A 25,828-nucleotide genomic window follows, 5' to 3' on the forward strand; every position below is an offset into this window, starting at 1 on the left:
AGAGTGCTGTTTAGGACATCTGCCATTCTATGAGTCTGCTGTGTATCCTGCTTCCCATATTGGATCATTCTCTCCTTTTTAATTCTATCAGTAATTATTAGCAGACACTAGTCTTGTTTATGTGATCCCTTTGACTCTTAATCCTATTATTATGATTAATTGTGAACTGAAACTGATCACTTTGACTAGTGAGATGGCATTGGTACCTGCTACCTTGATAGGATTGAATTGGAATCCCCTGGCACGTTTCTAACTCTACCACTTGGGGCAAGTCCAATTGAGCATGTCCCAAATTGTACATCTCCTCCCTTTCTTATTCCCACTCTTACATTTAACAGAGATCACTTTTCAGTTAAGTTGAAACACCTAAGAATAATTCTGTGTTAATTAAAGAGTTCAACCAATAGTATTAAGTAGAACAAAAAAAAATACTAAATGGGATAAAGTGTTAAGTTGTTCCTTGACAGTCAGGACAAGGACTGATCAAGTCATTTTTTCTCATAGTGTCCATTTCACTTCAACAGGTTTTCCTTTTCGGTGCTCAGTTAGTTGTCACTGATCAGGGAGAACATATGATATTTGTCCCTTTGGGACGGGCTTATTTCACTCAGCATGATGTTTTCCAGATTCCTCCATTTTGTTGCAAATGACTGGATTTCATTTTTTTTTTTTACTGCTGTTTAGTATTCTATAGAGTACATATCCCATAATTTCTTTATCCAGTCTACTGTTGATGGGCATTTAGGTTAATTCTCAAAAGGCTTCCATAGCCTTGGCAACTCATGACAAGAGCCTTGGGTGATTACTGGCACCATAAACAAGAATGTCAATTGTTAAATCAACAACAGGAGTCACTGTGCACTTACTCCCCATGTAGGATCTTTGTCCTTAATGTGTTGTACTATGTGAATCAATGGTATAACTAGTAATCAAACAGTACTTTACACTTTGTGTTTCTGTGTGGGTGCAAACTGTTGAAATCTTTACTTAATATATACTAAAGTGATCTTCTATATATAAAGAGAATTGAAAATAAATCTTGATGTGAACGGGATGGGAGAGGGAACGGGAGATGGGAGGAAAGCCACTGTAATCTAAAAGCTGTACTTTGGAAATTTATATTTATTAAATAAAAGTTAAAGAAAAAAAACAAACTAAGAAAAAAAAAGAAAAATAGAATGTCTCAGTCTGTAGAATGATAACCTTTTCACAAGGTCCAGAAGAACCACAGGGTGCTGCCTGCTCCGTTTCCTTCTCTTCCTGAGTTTTGTGAATTTACATCTGTTAGGATCAGGTCATTAACACAAATTGTTGTCAATAGCAAACCAAAGTTCTGAGTAGGAAAACTGTGAACTCAGTCCTGGAAGGTAAGGTAAGGCATGTTTCTGGTCTACCTCCAGGAATTTCTGGCAGCTCTGCCAACCAGATGAGACAAAGAACAGATAAAATTCCCCACATAGGTCAGAACATCCATTTCTGGTTCTAAGCAATCTGCTCTGTCTCAGCAACTCCACATATACTCTTTTCTACCTCCTTGTCTGTGGACCTGCCAGTATGCACATCACCCACCAATTTGTAGTATTCATGCAATTTGTAGCATTCATGTATCTTATCTGTAGTGCCCGAGAGACTCTGGATGAGATCAGGCAGAAGCATGGTGCCAAGACATAGTATTAATCATTATCCTTCCAGCATCAAGACCTTTTAAAAACACTATTGTATGATATTAGTGATAATTGAGCCTAATGATAATAATAAGCCTTCCACGGCACCAGGGATATAATATGCGACAGACAGAAAATTATTTGAAAACACAATGGAGAGAGGAGAGTTTTGGGACCCATTAGATAAAGGAGAGTCCACATGTGCAATTTAAAGTAGGCATACAGGACTCACACTTGGGTCTTTGCTGTTAAAAGTATTCTTTTCCAGCTTGGTCTTCAGGCATTCTGGTCAAAGTAGGAGTCTCAGAGCTGCCACTGTGCTACGGTTCAGCCATTCAACTTCAGAAGGGAATGAAGTCGTTCCACTAGATAGTCTCTGATGTCCTTTCAAGATCACAGACTTCAATTCCCTTTGCTTGTTTACTGCTTTCCAGAACAGGTGCATCTCCCCATCGTTTCCCCAGACACTTCTTTCCTGACTCAGTTTCTTATCACATTATGTAGCTGTTATAAAAATGGGTGGGGAGGTAGGATGAGAAGGGAGAGAAAAAAGTCCCACAGATTGTTTTCTGAAATCATTTTGCATGAATGTTTTCCCAAGGTTCTAGTATTTGCAGTAGGAGCAACTAGATTTAGTCACTGGGAAAGAAGGAGGCAGCACTGTAGCTCTGAAGTAGAATCCACCCCAGATGTTCCTGATAAGCTCCAGGAATTTCGGATGAGGAGTGAGGAGTGAGACAGGTTCCTTGGAAAAACACATTCCCTGTTTTTGGTAGCTTCCTTATATTGAGTCCCTATCATGAGTTACTTAATTTTATCTGCATGATAGTTCAATGATATGCCTACTACCATTTCTAATTCATCTATTAGGAAACTGAGAAGCAGATGCCTACGTAACTTATCCACAGTCACATAGCCAGTAAGTGGAAGAACTAGTATGCAATCCGAGGGCTCTTTTTGTTCAAAGCCCATTTTCTTTTCAGTCTATCCACTGCCTCTTGGTTCAAGCTTCTTTGAAGGAAATAGTAAAATAATTCAATAACCCAGCAAGTCTAAGCTTTGAGGCACAAAGGGGATAATATTTGCATAGTGTGCACAATTTGGATGCTATGGCCGTGGGTAGGCCTGTTTGTAGAAAAAGGAGAATACTGACAGTCCCTTCCCTGCTTTCTAAGTAGCTCTAATTAGGCCCATCCCACCTCCGTCTCTTAGGTAGCACTGGGAAGAGTATGCTGGCAACTGTTACATAGTGACACTGCTACAGTAAGCACAGTACCCTCAGGATAGACTGGTTGAGGATAGCTCTGCTGGGATTTAGCCCCCTTACTCATTATATAAATGCAGACGGATAGGCAATCCTCAAGTCCCCACACTTGGCACTAAGAGCGATGACCCAATCTGAATCTGGAATGGCACCTGCCTGAGAGTGACACCTGGGAAGTCAACTTGCACAGCACATTCTCTGTGCCAACAGCAAAGGCTGCACAGGGATAAAAATCACCATTCTTCCTAAGCAGATGAAACCTGAGCCTTCCATTTCTTGATACTAGTCATCAAGTAAGCAGGTCTCTTCTGTTGACACCTGTATGAGGGCTTTTTCCCACAACAGCTGCTTTCTCGCCAAAATACCAGCAACAGCACAGGCCACCTTAGTCCCTTAGCCCTGGATGAGCTCCTGGCTGTCCTAGGGTTGACACCATGTTTCATAAAGGCTTGACCTTGGGGACCCTCCTTTTCTCTTCGAGGTAAGCAATGCCTTTGATGTGCAGGATACGTAAGCTACCTTGGCAGGTATAGAGACCTTTTATTGGTCTCTGTGGCAAATTTTTTGCCTGGTGTCCAGAGCTGCATGCCCTTGAAGCTACCTGGCAAATTGTCTGAGAGAACAGACTGCTTGGGAACAGCCCTGGGTTTGCTATTAGTTTCTCATGTGCCTGATATCAGTCAGTTCATGAGCAGTTCAGACACTGGTGCCAGATTTACAAAGTGTAAACTCAGTTTTGTCCTGGGCTTTCTCTGCCTGATTTCCACCATTTCCCTATTAAAATGTCTCTTAAAACAGAGCCACATTTCCCTTCTAAAACCTCAACTAAATCCTGGAAGATTAACAAATAGGGCAAAATGATTACTTCTTATACATTTTCATATGGAGGCTATAAACAGTCCCTGTTCCCTGAGATCCTCCCTACAGTGTTCCTATGAGACAAGGTAGTTATCATGTTCCAGGTTTTGCAAGAGGAAAAACAGAGACCATTCCTTTTCTTTCCCACTGCCAAATAAAATAAAATAAAGCTTGAGAAAAAGAAAAAGAAGAAGATGAGGAAGAAGAAACCTCTGAAATTAAGGGGGTTGAAAAAGAAGTCAAAAGTACACTGGAGCCTTCTGCCTTCAAGGTGAACATTTTGTGTTTTGCTTGATTACTCTTCCCTCCCTCAAATCTCATAGGCACAGACTCATTACCCCATTAGGATTTGGCTGGGAAGGAAGAAGGGGCAATGAGAAACAGAGAGGAATCTGGCTGGGCTGCCAGAGTTAACAGCCTCTCATGTGCAATAAAACCAGACAGTATTTTTGATGGACCACATTCCCATTGCATTCAAAGAGCCTTGGAAAACTTCCACGGCTGCTGATTTCAAATGAGAAAACATCCAGGAGGCAAGCAAGACAGAGATGTGTCCTCTGGGCTCACTCCTAACATTGCATCGTAACTTTTAAGTATTTAGGTATATGGCATGTGGGCCTCCATTTGTACACTTCTGGTGCAAGTTTGAAAACTCGTAAATAATACAAAGTATGTTCTACCCTTCTTTCGTGACAAATGTGTTTTCACTAATAATTTAGAGGCTGGGTTCAAAGTTAGAGTTCTCTGTTTCCTTGAAGTTCTATTCTGGAATTTGATGGCCAGACAGATCTCTCACTGCCCAGCCCACTGCTCTTCGTCTGGGGCCCACCCCCTTCTCTTCAAACCCTGGTTTCATCTTGCAACGTGTGTGGCCTCATACTCAGGTAGGACACTCTATGGCACATATTCAAGCCAATTAATACATTAGTAGCCAGCCCTCCCTGCGCTGGCCCCCCTTTGCCCACAGTGGTGCCCAATTTTCTCCGAGATGGACAGACCCAGAAAGAGATGTCACACAAGTGCTTGAAGCTGGCTTCATCTGGTTGGGAAAGGAATTTCAGGGGCCTGAGAATCCAAAGCATGGTTAAAGGGATGTGGTTTGGGTGTGGGGGAAGGGTAGCCTTTTGGCTCCCTGGGCTTTTTTTCCATGAAGAGAAGCATTAAAGGTCACATTGCACCTTGTAAGATGCAGGACATGGAAGCACTGGCCTCTCTTGCTTGGATTTATGGATAGAAAGGATAGTATACATAAAATAGTTCCTTTATAAAAGCAAGCTTTGCTTAGAAAGTGGACACTTGTTAGATTCTATATGTGGAGGTGCACCAGAGCAGTGCACTCTTTGCTTCATAACCAAATGAGAATGGCTATCTGATGGTCATGATTCTCAATTCTGGATGTAAAAGTGACATCACTCAGGGAAAATTCCTCATGACCCCTTACATGTAAGTTTTGGTTTAATTGGTGTAGGGTGGGATCCAGGCATAACTATTTCTGTAAAGCCCCCAAGTGATTGTATGTGCAGCCAGCATGAAGAACCACTCAGCCCAGCCTAATGACTCTGCCTCCTATATACCAGGGCTTTAACCTTTGTGTGAATTCAAAGAACTCAAAGCTATTATGATCCAGGGGAGCTTCATCTCCAGAATAATGGTGCCCCTGTATTGTAGCTAACAACTTAATCTGTACTTGGAGCAGTAAGATTTGTCTGCATAGCTTCTGCCAGTGGCAGGCAGGACTTTTAACTGTCGCCTCCACTGTGCTCCATGCAGGGTAAACACTTAACAATCATTACTGCAATCAATCTAAACCAACTCCAACTGTAGAATAAGGGTTGGCTTCACATTATCAGACATTCTAAGATAGTTACTTCATCCAGAAACCCTTTAGGGTGGACATTACTGTGTACATTTATCAGGTGAATTGCAAGAAGGTGGCAGGTCTGGGGCTCAAACACAGGTCTTCTGATACTAAATCCTGAGTTCTACCAACCCTACCAGGCAGTTTTGATAGCAATTCTATTTAGCATCAACTGAATTGTTTAATATATAACACTGGCCAAAGCAGGGAAACTTGCAGGGAGATATATTATCAGGCTCATAGAAAAATACCACATACAATATGGAACACCTAGTTCAAAATCTATATAACACAAGCAGAGAAACAACAATTTGGGCTTCTATTGGATGAACATTTGTTTCTGGGACTAGTAAATATACGTTTTTTTTTAAAAAATATATATATATATTTACTTGTTTATTTGAAAGACAGAGTGACAAGTGCTTTAGGAAGAAACTGGATAGGAAGTAGAGCAGCTAGGAGTTGAACTGGTACTCTGATATAGGATGCTGGAGTGGCAAGTGGCGGCTAAACCTGCTGCACTCCAATGCAGGCTCCACTAAGTGGTTCTTAAATTCTGAAACTTATGCGCAAATTCGGATGTACACTCAGAACTGTAATTAGTATTAATAACACATCACAGTGAAGTTCTGCAAATATAAGTATACTGTGATCCCTTGAAATCACAAAATCATAAGGCAGAACGGGGTCTTTCAGGACAATCTAGTCCAGGACTGTCCGTGTGACTCTGCATGTATGCCTGAGAGGAACCTCCTCTACCTGGAATACGTTTTCCTTCTCTCCTCAGCAGGGGAGTCTCTGTTCAAAGTCCAGATCCAAGCCTACCTTGACTTGGCAAAGTCATTCATTTAGGATCTCCCTGGGTAGGGCAGATTCAGGTTCTGAGAATGGAATTTTATGTAATCAGAGGGGTTCTTTTTATATAAAGAATATACATTTAGGTACACAGGTGAATATTTTCTTAGAATAAGAAAAGTGGTCTCAATAAATTCTAGAAGACTTGGAGATTCAGGTCCCCTACTTCTCAGGGCCCTTTCGGCAACTTTGTAGGCCTATTTGTATAGCATACTTCCTGGTTGGAGCTTGGCTTTCCTGCCCTACCTCAGAAATTTCACAAATGCCAGCAGACCTGAACGTGCCTAGGACTCACTAAAAAAAAATCTCCTTTAGCTCTTGGGCAAATTTGTGAAGGTATTATTTATTTGCTGGTCTATCTGTCTACATGCCTCATCATGCTGAATGGACTCAAAGAATCTGTTCTTTATACTCTTAATTTTACACACACTGTCCTGTCATCCTGTTCCTCATTTCTGTTGTTTCTTACCTTCCCTGCCCCAACTGCATTTGTGTCCTGGTCAAACTCTATTTAACCTTTAATACTTTTCTGGATTCTTCTATGCCAACAATTCCAACTGGGGAGAGTTTATCCCTCAGTGGACATTTTTTGATGCTTGGAGACAGTTTAGATTGGTACAACTGGAGAAGGGGTAGGGTGGCTACCAGCACCTAGTGGGCAGAAACTAGCATGCTGCTGAACATCGTACAGTACACAGCACAACACCCAGGAATACTAGCTCCAAGTGCTAGTGATGTTGGGGTTGAGAAAACTTGCTCTTGCCTGAGAGGGGTACCTTTCCCCTGTACTCCCAGAGCCACTTATGCAGATTCTGTATTTGCAGACAACACATTGATTATGATCATCTGTACACATGCTTGAATCCCCCATTGGATGTTGAGTCGTGCAAGTTCACTTTTGTATTTTAGTCTTAATATTTCCAGAAACTGACAGCGCTTGGCACACAGCAGGTGGTGTATAATGCTCATTCAAAGACTAGAGTTACTCTACTTATATCTGAACCATGCAGTTTAGCAAATTTATCATACATAGTCTTATTTAAAAAGGCTTTATATGTATAAATATTGTCTCTTGATCAACGCTGTAATCTTGAGGGAAAAGGACTTGTCTTTATTTTCTCAAAATACTTTTGCAATGTTAACTATGCAATAGATGTTCAATAATTATATGTGGATTATTTGCCAGTTTCTTACAAATATCCATGATGATTAAAGTAATATATAATCAAGGTGGGGTGGGTTTATTAAGGAAAGGTTTCTGAATGAGGTGTGTTTAAAATCAATTTCTTTTTTTAAAGATTTATTTATTTATTTGAAAGTCAGAATTACACACAGAGAGAGGAGAGGCAGAGAGAGAGAGAGAGAGAGAGAGGTCTTCCATTCGATGGTTCACTCCCCAACTGGCTGCAATGGCCAGAGCTGTGCTGATCTGAAGCCAGGAGCCAGGAGCTTCTTCCCACTGATGCAGGAGCCCAAGGACCTGGGCCATCTTCTACTGCTTTCCCAGGCTACAGTAGAGAGATGGATCAGAAGAGGAGCAGCTGAGACTAGAACTGGTGCCCATATGGGATGCCGGCACTTCAGGCCAGGGCATTAACCCGCTGTGCCACAGCGCCTGCCCTAAAATTAATTTCTGAAAAGGGAAAGAAAGAATATTTGATTGGAATTGTGGGATTCCATAAAGAAGTTAGAAAATTAGAGCTAGGTGATAATGATGCTTTCTAATTTATTAAAAGAAATCTGAAACTATGATGAATATCTCTAGTGGAATTTAGTTCACTAAGTACAGGAAATCTCTCTTTTTTTTTCAGGGAAAGATTTAATGTCAGGTGGGGGAAGCCCGATGGGCTGGGGGGCAAGAGGGTAATAGAGAGGAGGAGAGTGTAAGAGAGAGAGATCAAGGGAGAGCATGTGTTCTGGAAGAGGTCCTGTTAAACCTTTGCAGGGTGGATATAGGGGGAGGCAGGAAAGTAGAAGCAGCGAATCCCATTAGGGTAGAGATGGAGCTGACTTCGGTGGTTGGGCCATGGGACTTAGGATCAACGTCTACTGTGCAACATGGCCAAAGGGCTAGGGCCTACGATGGCATTCGAGGCATAGATGGTGCCACAAATAAGACTATGCCATTTTACTAACATTACTCCTTTTTGTTTTTTATAAAGCAAGAGTTGTATGGGATTACATCCCAAAAGTCCAGGAGGGGTGGAGGGATGATATGTCTTTAGACATACTTCCTGCTGACATGGGGTGATGAGATACTCTCTGCTGGCATGGGGTGATGTCTAAAGCAGCTGTCTCCTAGGTGGGAAGCTGAGTATATCCCTGTAGCATCGTTTGGTTGACTTCCTGCTTGGTGAAGGCTTTGGTTTGTTCCATTATCACCTACTGTGAACACTTAAACAGACACGGTAGTATAAAAGCCAGGGTGAGAATAGCAACCAATAATCATTACCAGGTAATGAGAGGATTTCAGAGAGGAGAGGAAATGAGGGGGGTCTCTGGACCCTTGTGAAGACTTTTTGATGGACATGGTTTGAAACTGATTCCAACAAAGGCTGGGAGAAAAGCCATTCATCTTTTGCAGGTAGAGGGGTTTGTCTGTAGAGAAATTCTGAACACTCATATAACATAAAGTGGGGAGAGGACCATCAATACACACAGGTCAGGAGTAGAGCCATTGATGTTAGAGTAGAGACTATGATTACAAAAGAATGAGGCCCCAGGTGGGCTAGACAGGGTCTAGAACAAAGGACAGAGTCATTATGGGAGACAGGAAATCTTGATGCATATTGAATGTACTATTTTGGGGGAGAGTTGTAAAGTCAATTCTGTGGTTCTAAAGTACTTGAAGTGATTTCTGATTGTCAAGAGGTCACCTCCCCAAATATTTCAATAGCTCATTTAGAATGAAAGACAGGAGATTGCTGTGAGTAAAAATTACAGATATGCCTTAAGATCATGACAATTCTCCAAATAATGGTGCTTCAACAAATGGCAGTTGTAGCTGTCTAATAGGCTATTTTTGTGCATGACAGAATCACTTATTTGCTTACTCATGAAGGAAGATATTTTACAATTTTGTTTCCATGATTCCCATCCATTCTTTATGTGGTAACTAGGAGGATGATGAGACATCACGGAGCAGGAATGCACTCCCCTTACATAGCGTATTTCTTCCAGATGCCTAATAGGTGAAAACCACAAAAACGTGGAGGCTGCAGAAAATTCCTGATAGTTTTAAAAAACACATGAGCATCTGTCTCAAGCCTAGTGGAATGGTAAAAGGCAGGCATATTTCTTATGCTAATCTTAGTTATCCCAAATAATACATCTCATCTCTGCTATTATTGGGAAGTTTAAGGATGTTGGCAGGTAGTAGAAGGGCAGACACCCCTGAGACTCCAGGCTTCCATTACTTAGACCTGGTCTAACTCACTACCTTGTCACTTTCTTATAGATCTGATAGAAAAGAACCAATTTTATTTCTTTGTTTGCCATTCCCCTCCATCTGCCAGACTGTGTGTTGAGTAATTTTTATATGACACCTCTATCATCTAGTAGCCAGAGTGCCTCTCATTTTATTCTTTTACACACAAAGCACAATATGGATCACATGGTAGGAATTAAGTTAATATATCTTGATTGATTGATTTTGATTTTTGTAGAGCTTCATTTCAATAAATTAGACATCCTACTGTGTCTCTCCATCACTGAACAATTCCAATTTGTCTAGGCCTTCATATTGGGTAGATCAAATTTCAACCAAAAGACATTTTAATATTATTTCTTTTCATGCTACTAGACACATCTCTACTACTTTTATTTGGTAATTAAGGAAGCTGGTTTAGAAATCCTGATTTAACTTGAGTTACATTTTATTTCAAACACAAAGAGCATTGGTTGTAAGATAGAGTCTTGTGTGGATTGTAGATAGCTACTGTTTGCATTGACACTCTTGAGGTTTTCTCATTGTGTAACAGACATTGCACCTTCAGTCACAGCAGTAACAAGAATTGGCCAAATGTTCCCTTGGCTATAGACACCACTAAAATTTAGTCATATCAGAACCTCTTCTGATGGGAACCAGGAGAAAGGAGTGGCTTCTTTGGAGTGGGGTCACTAAGCAGAGTGTGTGTGAATCTAGGTCTTACATTACAAAAATAGGACCAAGAGATGAAGAGAAGGAGGGAAGTAGGGGAGAAGGGGCAGTAAAGATGTTAGACATTAAATGTTTATTGACTCTCAGATTTCATCATGTAAAGCCAATGACTCCCTTGAAGTTTTCAACTTTGTCAAATAACTAGCCTCTCCTTTTGCTTTTTTTGTTTATTTGCTTGAATTGGTTATTTGTAACTAACAGTCAGAGAATTCTGGTTAACACTGGTGGTGGAAAATCCAGGTGGATTATCCAAAACAACTTGGTCAATTTGGGAAGTGAATATTGTGAATTTCTCTCTGGAAAAGAACATTCACAATTGAGTATGATAAGCCTGCCAATGGAAGAAGTGGTCAAACTTTGTTCCTATGATTGTTTTGATTTTGAACTAAGTCATATAAAGTCCTTAGCACATAGCACATGACAGTTACTGTTTGCCTAATATACTAACATTATATCATCATCATCATCATCATCATCATCATATCATCATCATCTTGCTAGGTGTCTATTAAAGGTTACTGATATGGAGACTAAGTTGAAAACTTGCCTGGAGCCAGAAAGTGGTAAATCTATATACCATAGAACAATATTTTGCAGTGGTATTTTGGGTCTATTCTAAAAGACTGTAGTTTTTGGTGTATAATGCCTTTCATTGTTTTAAAAAGTCTCATCTCTGTTGGCTTTCTCAGAGCCTTTTCAAATTAGTTTCACAGGTGTATTTGGGGATAGTAAGCAAGATTTATTTTTACACAGAAAAACAGTATAATACCACTTTGACTACACAGTGAAAGCCAAGAGGTAGTTTATTGATTTATGATAAGACAACTCCAAAACCCAAACAGAATTCTATTGTTTTCATGGGCTGTAATCCAAATAATGATTCCGATCACGTTTTAAAAATAGAAATTTTTGTTATTTCTGGACTAAAGAAAAAATTGTGAAGACAGTTAAAAATTATTTTTAAGGAAATGTGAGAATTGATCTTTGAGATTAACCCCAAATTAAGCAAAAGCTATTGACATAATACCCTGAGAAGCATGCATGTCTCTCCTCTGACTCATGAGGCAATTAAAGCCAATTCTGCTGAATAAGGTTGGTTGTAACAGGGTAGGAGACACAGGTGCATAATCTGGGGAAGACTTAGTTAAAAGACAAAAATGGAGAACATTCCTTAAAAATCAACCATTTTTGTCCCAGAGGATGCAAGTTGAAAACGTCTTTGTTTTTTCACTTACAATTTTATTTCTGTTCTCACACCTCACCCTCCTTTACATGAATATTAAGGACTGAGGCTTTAGCAACAGGCTTTTTTGGTTGTGAAGGAGGTAGGGGTGAAGGGAAAAGTGTTGTGTATGGCTTTTCATATGTTAATAAGTTGATTCCATGACAACCATTGAAAAAAGAAGGGCTGGGAACAAAAGCTGCAGCCGGAGAGGATCAGGGCTCTTTCAGGGGCGCTGTAAGAATAACAGCCAAGACTCCCTCCTCTGAAAGGTATCTGATCGCTGTTCCTCAAAGGGCTTTGTTTTAATAGTGCAGAGTCAGTATATAATTAATGCAGAGTTTTATGAGTCCAAATTTCACCCTCAATGATGCTTCCCCTTTAAAAGACAGTGAGTAAGAATCTGAAACCGAGAGGCTGTGTCAAATCTCTGTTCCCATTAGGGCCCTGGAATGGAGTCCATCTAGGGGACTTCGTAGACTATCAGTTCCGATGATGATACACTTCAGTTTTAAGTAAAGAGGTCAAGGGCTTTTATCTTTGAGTATAAGGAGGTGTTTAGAGCTGTTGGCAAGAAGAACTGCAATGAGAAAGGCAGGCTTTGACGTGGTGCAACACGTTATCCTCAGTGCCATGTTTAAATTGTATGGGACTGGAAGCAGACGTCGGCAACTGATGGCATTTCTGGGCTTTCTCAACTAATGCGAAGAAATTCTGGTTGGCAGTTTATCTTTTCAAAAACATGAAGTGACATCTTCATGCCAAATTTCCTAATGTTTAATACAGCTATATTTTTACTTTCAGTAGTTAAACATATGAATTAGCTGTTGTATCATGCTAACACAATGCATTCCTTCTAGCCAGTTCTGATCTAAAGTGCTGCATTCAGTAGTAATGCTGACTTTACTAATTTTCTGTCCAGCCCTGTTTTTCTCTCATGTGTGTTACCCAGTCTTTGATTGAATTATATTAAACTCCTCTTTTTTGCCCCCTTTAAATAGTTGCCAAAAATTTGCCATGAGTAACTTTGTGATACAGTGTTTTCTCTGTTTGGACAGACACAAGAGCTTTCATCACAATGGAATGCTTATGGAATTACATATTTCAAAGGACACTAACATAAAAATACAACTTCATTCTGAGTCAGGTTACAATGATGAATAGTAATGCCACAATGATTACTAAAAGAATTTGTAATTTGCTTTTAGAGCCTTGGCTTTGGTCTTCTCATTAGGGATTATAAAATGTAATTCATGTTTTTTTCTCATAAACTTTATGAACTTACATGAATTTCACTTTCATGCTATTTGTGACTAGCTGTAGTTGTTGTTTGATGGAAAGAAAAGAGATATTGTAGCTATGATGAATCAGAATTTGAGATCTGAGAATATTAGAACCAAAATTATATAAAAAATTGTTGGTTTCCCCAAAATAATGTTATTTTCAAATGCATATTTTACTAAATATTTACTGAAAAATTTGTTCTCATCCAATATTTTAGTAAAGATCAAAGAACCAATCATCCATTCAACAGGCTTTTAATAGTTATTTTGAGCCAGAACTAGGTTGAAGCCTATAGATAAAACAATGATTTGAACACTTTTCTTGAAAAATCCATGGTTTAGCAAATGGATAATTATGTCAATAAATAATTACAGCTTTTGTCATTTTTTAACCTCTCTTCTCTTTAGAAATTAGGGTTTGATGGTTTTGTAGATATGTGTGTGTATGTGTATGTGTGTGTATATATATATGATTAAAATAAATGAGGGTAAGTAGGTGAAAAACCAAAACAGGAAAAGAAAATAGGAGGAAGCAGGGATAGGGCAAGCTCTAGACACAGAGCATAAAATCTTGTGTTGTTGCCAGAGGTAGACCACAAATTTAATTCTAATATACCCTAAAGATGATTGTTCACAAAATCCATTGTGTCCAAACCAGCAACACCAACCAGAAGTTGATAATAATCAAAATTTCACTGGTTTTTAGATCTAAGAGAAATTCTCTCATGAATCCATGAGAAAGTTACATAGTAGTACATTCTCAGCATCATTCTTAAAATACATGCAGTATCAAGTCTCATAATTTTGTGCCTATTCTGCATGAAACAGGACAGGTAAAAATTAAAAACGCTTATAAAATGCACAGATGTCCTGTAAGGAAAGGAGAGTGGCCATGGTTGACTTGCTCACCGATAGAGAGCTGTGCTTTGCACACAAACACACACACACACACTCAGATAACCCAAATTCTCCCATTAACAAACACTATGGCCACAGCTAATTGGCCTGTGGAGAGGAGGGACACTTGACTCAAGAGTAACTAATGTTTACAGACTGGCTAGTGGCCTATAAGGCCATCTGACACAAAAGCTTTGCTTAGGAAGGATGACTGAAGTTGAGGAAACAATTGGATGTTTTCTTTGGGAGTTTTAAAGATAAGAGTTACACAGAGGGAGGCAATTATTTGGAACTGAAGTGCACAGAAAGAAAAGTCAGGTTACAAAGGCCAAGAGGCAGCTGAGACAATAAATAGGCACGGAGTGAAAAAGAGACACAGAGCCAAGGATGAGGTGATGATTTCTTGGGGACAGAACTGGTGTAATCACCGAGCCCCTACTGCTGAGCTGGGGTTTAAGAGAACTGGTCACCAGCTGTGGGAGTTGCTGAATGACAAAGCAGGTTTTCCTGGAGTCTGACTCTGCTCTGATTGGTAATTCTGCAATTCTTCCTGCAAGACATAGGTTTGTGCTTATACTGGAACTAACCTGAGAATTACTGTCTTTTGTCATTGTTAGAAGTAGCTAATATAACTCAGAGAATTCCTACAAAGGTGCCATGCAGTGCAGCTATGCAACCTCCGAAGGTTCAACTTCATCCAATATAAAATTTGCAATAAATATGCAGTGGTGGGACTGCATGTCCTTTAAGAAATCATAGGCAAATGTTATTGCTATGATTTCTAAATAGGCTGTTCATTAACAATCAATGAGCAGGGTATCTGAAGTTACACTCTGGAAACAATAAGAAGTACAGATATCCCCTGTAGTTGAGTAAGGGTCAGTCTGAATGTTCTGCCTAACAGAGTTCAGGATATGATTGATGTCTTTTTGTGGAAATGTAAAAATTAAAGACACATTTCCTCTGTCTATAGGTGAAATAATACACAGTTAGTGGGGTATGGTAACATTTTCCAATGAAACAAAATAAAGCAAACTCCCAGTTCTAACATCATCAAAGATGTGAATAACTGGAAGTCCAACAACCCAAAGTTTTCACTGCAAAGCAGAACTACAATGCTGTTTATCTATAAAAATCTCAAAGAATGGTGGGCAATGATTGTCTCTATTGCTGTAACAAAATTGTCATTGCATTGTCAGAGAACATCTTGCCTTCCATGGCTATAGGCAGAACCAAAAGAGTTTTGGGGTTTAGCTGCTCAAAACAATGGTTTAATTTTAGTAGTAATACAAATATCAAGGTTAATTACTATTTGGAGTACTTCTTGGTCATCATAGTGAACAAAATGGAAGAAGAATGGCAAATTTTCAAAATATGTATGTGTGGGACTTATCTATGAGGAACTGGAACTATAGGATTAATGTAATTGAGTCAAGTTTCCCAAATTGTCCTGGTCTGCCTCTCCGATTAAAGATCATACGATTAACTTCTGGTGAGAGACTGACTCCTAGTTGTAAATGTCAGAACCATTTTAGAGTCTTATCTCCATGCTGGTTGGAATTCACTTTGACTACAATCTTGCTGAATTTAACTGTCTAGACAATTATATATTGCAGTGGACAATGGTCTGTCCTTATCCACCGGGATACATTTTAAGACTTCCATTGGATGCATGAAGCAGTGGATAGTACTGTTTTTTACATCCTGTATATACATACTGTACATGTATACATATGATAAAATCTAATTTATAAGTTAATAATGGTAAGAAATTAACAATAATTAAATATAATATATATGATTATATGTAATTATAACAACATACTGTAATAAAAGCTATATTAATATTCTGTTTCTTTCTCTTTAAACATCTTATCGTATTGTGTTCATTCTTCCTGTAATGATGTCAGATGGTACAATGTCTATGTGATGAGATGAAGTGAGTTGAGTTGCATGATGTAGCTGTTGTGATGTAGTGTCACACTACTGACCATCTTAGTTGAACACAAACCCTGAGACAACTATGACAAATGATCTGATAACCCAAGAAGATGAAGTGACTAAACTAGGCTCATTCTATTATGTGATGGTGTTATTTAATTGTGTACAGTGAAAAGTGGGAAAAACAACAAATATAATCTATTGAGTGAAATTGATTTTATGAATATAAGTATTCTCAAACATGTTTTTATTACCCTTTATTTTTACCCACCAATCCTGCTGAGTCAAACTAATTCTCTTTCAGAAGTAAATAAGACTTGTAATTTACTATAAAGATATTGAGGGGCAGAACTTAACACAAAATATTTCCAAATGTTTTTAATATTACTAATTTAGGTGAGAGTTCCCATTTTTTTAAGATAATGTTACACTAAAATCAGTAAAGTCACCAAGTGGTTCTGTTTTTCAGTTTCCTGTTTGGCATTTTCTATCATCTCTATTTCTATAGTGAATAAACTATTGGGCTTAATATCAGAGGAATGCTCTGATTGTTCTAATATTAAAAGCATGCTGTTGGGAAAATTTCTTATTTGTTTTTTAAGTCTTGGCTTTGCCTGTTTCTTTTGTCTTCAAAATAGATAGAATGTTGTCTGCCACATTGAAGATTTAAGAAAATGAAGTGAAATAAACTTTAATAAAGACACAGCCATAGTCCCGACATAGAAGATGTTGAATAATTATTCTTCTTTGCTAAATTTTTTGAAAGTTAAATTAAAACACAGCATTGTAATTGCTAACTAGAATTCAACTGAGTCATTCTTATAACCAGAGGTGTGAATGGATGGGTTTTGGTTATTATAGAATGATCTCTCCTTTGAGATGACTTCTCCAGGCTAGGAAATTTCATGTTTTGAACAAAACGTAGAGCTGTTCATTCAAAATTTCAGCTATGGTTTTTCCTATCACTGTGGATGTGGATTATCTCTGTAGATGAAGAGTGAAGGTGAAAAGTGAGGCAGCTGCCCGAATAATTCTGACCAAGCCATATAGAGATGGTAATTGTGTGTATTATTATCAATGAAAATGGTCCATGGTTTAAACTATTTTGATAATTACCTCATTTTTGTTCTATTTTGTGTACAAATATATAACTTGAGTATTAGAGAAATGTGAGGGGAATTATTCTGGTTAATATTTTTAAAGATTTATTTATTTTACTTGAAAGTCATAGTTACACAGAGAGAGGAGAGAGAGAGAGGTCTTCTATTTGCTGGTTCACCCCCCAAATGGCCACAACAGCTGGAGCTGCTCTGATCTGAAGCCAGGAGCCAGAAGCTTCCTCTGGGTCTTCCATGCAGGTGCAGGGGCCCAAGGACTTGGGTCATCTTCTACTGCTTTCCCAGGCCATAGCAGAGAGCTGGATTGGAAGTGGAGCAGCCAGGTCTTGAATTGACACCCATATGGGATGCCGGCAAGGCAGGCGGTGGCTTTATCCGCTAAGCCACAGCGCCGGCCCCCTGACTAAATTTTATTATTAAATCATTCACTTTGTGAGTTTTCGCACATCATTGATCTAACATCCAATTCCATCCATGGAGTTACCTTATCCCTCTTTTTACTGTTTGTTATACACTATTTGAGAAGGGGGTGATGTAATCCCCATAATCCAGATACATACTATTTTGTGCTGAACTTTAAAACAAAAGATGACTAGTACTTTCAAAACATTTCCTTAGGGACTAAGCTGTTTACATTTCTCTGAGGAGCCAAGAATTTGCTAGGTGATAGGAAGATTTGGAGATCTTCATCTCTATGTTTTACAAATTTCATCACAATACTCCAAACGAAAAAACAAAACAAAACAAAGGAAAACAGCCAGCTATATTAAATATTAAGTAGAAGTCAATATAGGTTTTTTCCAAATTAAATCATCTAAGCATATCTACACAGAAGCTTAATTTTCAGGGGAAAATTGAAACACCATCAAATATTTGGATATTGTGTCTGCAGAATATCAAACATGAGATATTTAAAAATATTCAGGAATTTAGAACTATTGTAGTTTGGACACTGAAATGTCAGGCTGGAAGCTCAATATGTTTGTTTTGTAGGAACAGCTCGCCAAAAATGAGGGCGTCTTAGGAGGGCAGCCTCTGTGGAAGATTCCAATTAGGTATGTGTGAAAGTTTTTGTAAGACATGGGTGCTGGACATAAGAAGGCAGTTGGATGTACAAAGAAAATATTTGGCTTATTGGAAGAAACCTTGTACTGTGACTCACCAATCCTTGGGTCCTCTACAAGTGAGTGGTGCGACTTCTCTTGTTTCTCCAAACCTTACTGCAGTGTTGTGACTGAAGAGGGCTTTGGAGTCAGACTGGAGGCAAACTGCCAGGACTTCCATCTCAGCTACCCATCTCACTGGTTGTATGACCTTCTGCAACTGACCTAACACCGTGCATGGCAGTTTTTCTTCTGTTAATGGAACAGAAATAGCATCAACCTCATACATTTGTCATTTGTTTCTGATAGAGTTACATATATGCATTTAGAACAGTGCCTGTTCCCTAGCAAGTACTACCATTAGTGTTCTGACAATTGGCCCTATTAAGAAAGCCTGGTATCTTTTAGAAAGAATTACACTGGGCAGTCTACTTTTAGCAATATCATTGTGCTTTGATTATTTGTCAGGGAAAAGTTTCTAGCAATGCAAGGTAATATGTGAGGAAATCAGGCAAAAGGGGAGAGAGAAAAAAAGGAAGGTGAAGAGATATATAATTGTCAACATATGAATCCTGGTACCCCTTGGTCCCCCGAGCATTGCTCTGATCCTCATCCCCATCATGGCAGGAAAACTTTCATTCCCAGGTCCCCTGATTTAAAAATATCTTTTGATATTGAGGACTACAAGGCCAGGATATTGGTATAAGTCATGAAAATAAAATAAAAACAAAAATCAAACAAAAATGGAAGAGCAATAAAAACACTGTGGGGATATGGCTATAATAATGATTTTGGTTACATACCCATATTTTTATACCTACTCAGAGGGGAAGCTAAAAGAAAAGCTAAAAAGAAAAGCTGAACAGTAGGAAACAGTAACAGTAGGGAAAAAATAAAAGAAGAAAAACAAAGGGGTGGCGCTGTGACATAGAGGGTAAAGCCGCCGCCTGCAGAAGCAAAGATGGCCCCAGTCCTTGGGCCCTTGCACTCACATGGAGAGACCTGGAGGAAGCTCCTGGATCCTGGCTTTGGATTGGCCAACTCTGGCCAATGCCACCAACTGGGGAGTGAACCAGAGGATGGAAGACCTCTCTCTCTCTCTCTCTCTCTCTCTCTCTCTCTGTATCAGACTTTCAAATAAATAAACAAATCTTTAAAAAGAAGAAGAAGAAAAGAATAGAGAAGGTATTTTTTTTTCCTTCAGAGAAGCATATGGAAAGAGTGAGCTTCAGGAAAAAGAAAAACAGTGAAAAATCCTTGCATTATGTAAGTGAGGAAATGAAAATGAAAAGATCTCAGAGGTGGACTTTGAGACACAGGCTCTGGGAACTCATTCCTTACCTGAATCACATGTTCTGTTGATGTTGGTAGCTGAATTTGGTAGTAAGCTAAGTTTTTTAAGAAAACTTTTATTTAATAAATATAAATTTAATAGGTATAGCTTTTGGATTATAATGGTTCTTCCCCCCATACCTGCCCTCCCAGCCCCACTCCCGTCCCATCTCATACTCCCTCTCCCATCCCATTTTTCATTAAGATTCACTGTTAATTCTCCTTATATACAGAAGACCAACTTTATACTAAGTACAGATTTCAACAGTTTGCACCTACACAGACACACAAAGTATAAAGTACTGTTTGAAGAAGGCTAAACTTTTATAATCATTGAAAATGCCAAGGTGGAGGGGCTCTCTCTTCTTGCAATCTTTCAGGAGTCTGGGATGATGACAATGCTATCATTTGCAATCTGTGCCACAAATAGATAATCTGATCATCAGTGTTTCAGGCAGTAAAAAGGACAAGAGAGCACCTGAGGTTTTATACTCCGGGCCTGGAAATAGAACAAATCAATCATATTTGTGTAATTGCCATTGGCTAGAATCTAGTCATGTGGCCCCAGCTAAATGTGGAATAAATTGGGAAATGAGTTCTAAAGAAGTGGAGAATGGGGCAGATGCTGTGACGCAGAGGGTTAAAACACTGGCCTGCAGCGTGGGCATCTCATACGGACATTGGTTTGGGTCCCAGCTGCTCCAGTTCCTTGCTAAGGCACCTGGGAAAGCAGCAGAGGATGGTGCAAGTGCTTGGGGCCCTGAACCCTCCTGTGAGACACAGAAGTTCCTGTCTCCTAGCTTCAGACTGGTCCAGCCCTGGCCTTTGTGACCATTTGAAGAGTGAAGCAGTGGATAGAAAATCTTTCTCTCTCTCTCCCTCTCTCTCTGCCTTTCAAGTAAATAAATAAATCTTTTTTAAAAAAGAAAGTGGAGAATGTACTTTGCTAGACGGCTGGCAGGCTGTACTGCAACTGTGGACATTTAAAGCCAAGAAAATTTCAGATCACACCACATCTCTCTCTCTCTCTCTCTCTCTGTCTCTCTCTCACACACACACACACATATAGACGCGTGCGCGTGCACACACACACCCACACACACTCCGGTGTCTTGATTCTGCAGTTAGTTGAGATGTTCTTCTTGCCTGACTGGCTTCCCCAGGTCTGCATGATCTGCGAATTCCTACTAAGATGTCTCATTTTTGCTACACATAATTGCCCACCTCCTAATACACTGCTAGCACAGGCTTCTTTTCATGGTATCTCAGAGCTCCATAAAGCAGCAGGAGTATGAGCATCAAATGCATAAGCACTTTTGCAGGCTCTGCTTGCAAATATTTTCTAAATTCCTCTTGGTTAAGGCTTGTCACAAACTCATCCTCAGACTCACGGAGTGGAACCGCTTCATGATGGTAGATGCATCAATATCACATTGCAAGAGTACAGAAAGGGAAGAGGGGAACTTGTGGTTGTTTTTGAAATCTACCACACTGAGAAGTAAACTCTTAACTTGAGGGTCCAATTTTCTATAGAGAAAGTGGGGAATGTTGCTTATTCTGACAAGAAGGACTTCTTTCTAAACAAGAGTTCTTAGAAAGTATAAAGCACAATAAAAGTTGAATGAATTGAATGGCTTAAGTTCAAACTATTTCATTAGAAGACAAAAATGCATAAGAAGCCAATGAAAGACTGATTGTTACGCAGCATATATTACCAAAACAGGTTCAGTATTCAGACTATATCTTTTGTAAAAATCCAAACCTTCTGGCCGGCGCCGCGGCTCACTAGGCTAATCCTCTGCCTGCGGCTCCAGCACTCCGAGTTCTAGTCCCGGTCGGGGCGCTGCACTCTGTCCCGGTTGCCCCTCTTCCAGGCCAGCTCTCTGCTGTGACCTGGGAGTGCAGTGGAGAATGGCCCAAGTGCTTGGGTCCTGCACCCACATGGGAGACCAGGAGAAGCACCTGGCTCCTGGCTTCGGATCAGCGTGGTACGCTGGCCGCAGTGGCCATTGGAGGGTGAACCAACGGAAAAGGAAGACTTTTCTCTCTGTCTCTCTCACTGTCCACTCTCTGTCTGTAATAAGAAAAGAAAAGAAAAGAAAAGAAGATTAAAAAAAAACCCCAAACCTTCTGAAAATCAATAAGAAAAATATGAGTAACCCAACAGAAAAATGGGGGGAAAATTACTAAGGCTTTTTAAGAAAGGGAAAACTCAGAGGCCAATAGACACATTCAAAAAGTTCAACCAGCTTAGGCATTAAGGAAATCCAAGTGGAAATTGGAAAAGATACCAATTTTTACTCAAAATATTGGCAAAAATCAAAAAGCTAGACAATAATGAATGTTGCAAAGATATGAAATAATAACATGTGTATTTTGGGTGGAAAGATAAGTTGTTATATGTAGTTTGAGAAATGGGTTGGTATTATTTTATAGAACTGAAATGTGGTTGTACTATAACCCAGAAAACTGATGCTAGACAAATATTCTAATTTCTATCTGTGTATACTAAGAAACGTGAACAGTCATGTTCATAGCAGCAGTGTATGTAAAAAAGCATTCATTGATGTGAGAATAATGAAAAACGTTTTGTTGGGCCGGCACCGTGGCTCACTTGGCTAATCCTCCACCTGCGGCGCCAGCACCCTGGGTTCTAGTCCCGGTTGGGGTGCCAGGTACTAGTCTTGGTTGCTCTTCTTGCAGTCCAGCTCTCTGCTGTGGCCCGGGAGGGCAGCGGAGGATGGCCTAGGTGCTTGAGTCCCTGCATTCGCATGGGAGACAGGGAGGAAGCACCCAGCTCCTGGCTTTGGATCATTGCAGCGCCGGCCATAGCAGCCATTAGGGGAGTGAACCAACGGAAGGAAGACCTTTCTCTCTGTCTCTCTCTCTCACTGTCTATAACTCTACCTGTCAAATAAAAAATAAAAAAAGAAAAACATTTTGTTTATTCTTTTCATACAATACCAATTAGACAGCTTAATTAACAATAGGTATTAATATCAATGTAAGTAAAAAACCATATTTCAGTAGAATATAGTATGAATACCTTTATGAAAAATATTCAAATCCTCAACTCATGATAACATAGCACATTGCTTAGAGTACGTATATCTGTCATAAAAATATCAAGCAAAAACCAGAATTCAGAATGATGGAGTGGGGGCAGCCATTGCATACATGAGAGTGTCAATAGTAACATGGTATTTCACTTATTATTATTTATTATTCATTATTATTTTTCATATCTTACTTGTGTTTTATATAAGTATGCATTCTTGGTTATGTGTGTATATTTCATAATTTTAAGAAAGGAGAAAGTGGTATGTAGGCTGATAGCAGTTATCATTTTTAATTAGGTCTTCTCAAAATATTCTACTAAGCATCTCACACTCCTGATGGTCTGGAGATATTGTCAAAACCCCTGCTGTAAGCACAGATTGTCTCTGAATTCTTTAGTGACATTCACAAACTTGGGTACAATTTTGCATTCTATTTCATAATTTTTTCAGTGAGTATTTTTACATTAAAATAAAATCATTACCCAAAATATCTAGTGGAACTAAAGTTCTAGGTAGATGAATCATTTAATCTTACAGCTTTGAAAACTCCCTAGCAAATCACAGAGAGTACTTACATTGTAAACACAGGCATCTTGTAACAGAAGGCAGGATTTAAAGTTTAAAAATTCTGTGATTGTTGTAATACAACAGCAGAAAATAAAGTGGAGCGTCTTAAAAATGAAAGACAAAATAAAATCTGTCATCATCGTGAAGGTATCAATGAATGATAGCCTCTTATCTTGTGTATATCATTATCTTGTCACAGATTATACAGTAATATCATTGCTGTTTCTTTGGCTGCATGCCCTCCTAGAACGTGACTTCCTCCTCAACAGAGTTGTTAATTTTTCAATCTCTGCATCCTAGTAAAACGATTAGCACACAAAATGTTCTATAGGATATTCCCTGGCTCTGTTAATGAAAGCAACTATTTAAGCTGCAAGTTTGACAGGAGAGAATGGTCTTGGGCATGGAGGGGTTGCTGGCATGTACAACACCAGCATAGTCTATGACGCTGGTCCTTTCCTTTAGCGCACCCTTAAGCATGATTGCAGTCTCCATTCTGGCCTCCGGCAGCATTCTGCTCTCCTTAATGCTGTCTGAAAGAGTAGACTCGAGTCTTTGAATCATAGTACACAGTGTGACTGAAGTCAGGCAGTAGCCTTTAATAAAACTTCCTTAAATATATGTGGATAGCAATAGATATGGACTATTATTCAGAAAATAACTTACTGACTGCTTATTTTGCTCTCAGTATCACCAGGAAAATTAATGTTTGTTATTTTGCTTAACTCTCATTCTAATTTCATTATGGCAGTGGCCATCTTTCTCCTACAATTCTTTAATATTTTCAAGAATATCTGGATTCTAAGCTCAAGAGAATATAGTTGCAGAAGGAGAAAGAAATCCAGATTATTCACTGTCTAAATTCTACCTTTGAAGTCGTAACTTTCAGTCTTATGATTATATAAATGATTATACATCATTTCTGAACAATTAGCAAAGGGATCATTCTCTTTTTTTAGTGAATCTTAGCTCTAACAAGTCAAGTGTGTTAAGCTTAGGTACAAGATACAGACAAATTTGGGACATAGAAAAGTTGGGATAAAATGCAGAGAGTGCAGTGTCTCAACAAACATTTGTTGAATAAATTGATTTAGGGCCAGTGAGTATTCTTAGAATATACTATGATGGGAAGAATCTGTGAAAGAAAACAGAGAAATGAAAACATAGGATGTACAAAAGTAAACAAACCAACTTTTGGAAAACAGAATAACATTGAGCAAATGATTCTTTTTGCCAATTTTTTTTTTAAAGATGGTTAAGCATAATTCCACTAATGGACTGAACCAACATTCTGATGACGCCCACCTCCATGACCTAATGAAACAACATTGTAGATAGGAAAAGAGTTAAAACTGTTTGCTAAGGGAGAAGGAAATTCTAGGCACATCAACTTGGATGTCTTTCAAGTTTGATGTGTGTGTTTACTTTAGAACTCTAAACACATGAACAAATAAAAGAACGCTCCTTGGACTTGGCCTGCTCATGTCCAGTGACTAGTGAAATGGGTACATGACTTTAACAGAATGTTTTTTTTTCTTTTTGTTTTGGAAACAGGAAGGGAAAACTATAGAAAGATTTATTAGAAGAATCACTCAATCATCCAATGAACAATTGTGCATTTCTTAGGAATAAAATGAATATTTAGACATATCCTCATTCCTAATAGCCTTGTATATAGTAGAGACAAAAAGAAATATAGCTTGTGTTGGTTAATGTAAAAATAAAGGACATTAAGAGACTACAAAATAGCAAAAAAAAATTAAAATTAAAAAATAAAACCACAAGAATTTATCATAAGAAGATCAAAACTGATTTTTATTAAACCCAGTTAGTAATTATGAAACAAAATTTATGAGATTAAAAGTTAGAGAATTATGATGACTGGCAACTGGCTGAATGATATCTAAGAATTAGTATAAAACAGATGCCAGTGGGCCAGCCTATGTAGCTCCTGAATAAAACTAGGTAGAGTTTTACATTTATTGAGAAAATATCCTCTCAGAAAAGGGTGCAGGTAAGAGGGATCATAGCAAAATCTATTTTGTCAATACCTCTTACTGAAACAGGATCCAGAAAAAAAAAAAAAAGCAATTGGATTTGATGAGAGGAGGAACAGTGAGTTGCCTATTGTTACAGAGGAAGAGTTTTTATTAGCTTATCCTTATAGGTATAAGGAAGAGTGAGGAATCATGGTACTGTAGTAAGGATTTCAAACACATACCCATGTGGAAGAATCAAGAGAGGACTGGTAGGCAGAACAAAATGCAGCAAATATTAGCAAACATTTCACATGAGTTTGACCTTAGCATAGGTGGGCATGTTGTTTGCTCTTCTAAGTAGAATGTTTACACCCACCTATGACTAACATGCAAATAAATATATTTATAATTTAATCTTTGGAAGATAAAATTGGAATGTGACAGGAAGTACTTGGGGCTGAATGTAATTCACATGTAAGACATTTCATTAAATTCTTTGCATAAAGGGGTTTCTTCCCAACTTGGAATACAAAGACAAAAACAAAAACAAAAACAAATAAAAAACAAAATTAGGCTTTTGAAAAGCGAGGAAAATATTTATTGATTCTATACACATTCATTACATGTTTACATATGTCTAAAACATTATTTGGAATTAGAAAACCACTA

Source organism: Oryctolagus cuniculus, chromosome 5 (genome assembly GCF_964237555.1).
Source record: "Oryctolagus cuniculus chromosome 5, mOryCun1.1, whole genome shotgun sequence".
Classification (NCBI taxonomy): domain Eukaryota; kingdom Metazoa; phylum Chordata; class Mammalia; order Lagomorpha; family Leporidae; genus Oryctolagus; species Oryctolagus cuniculus.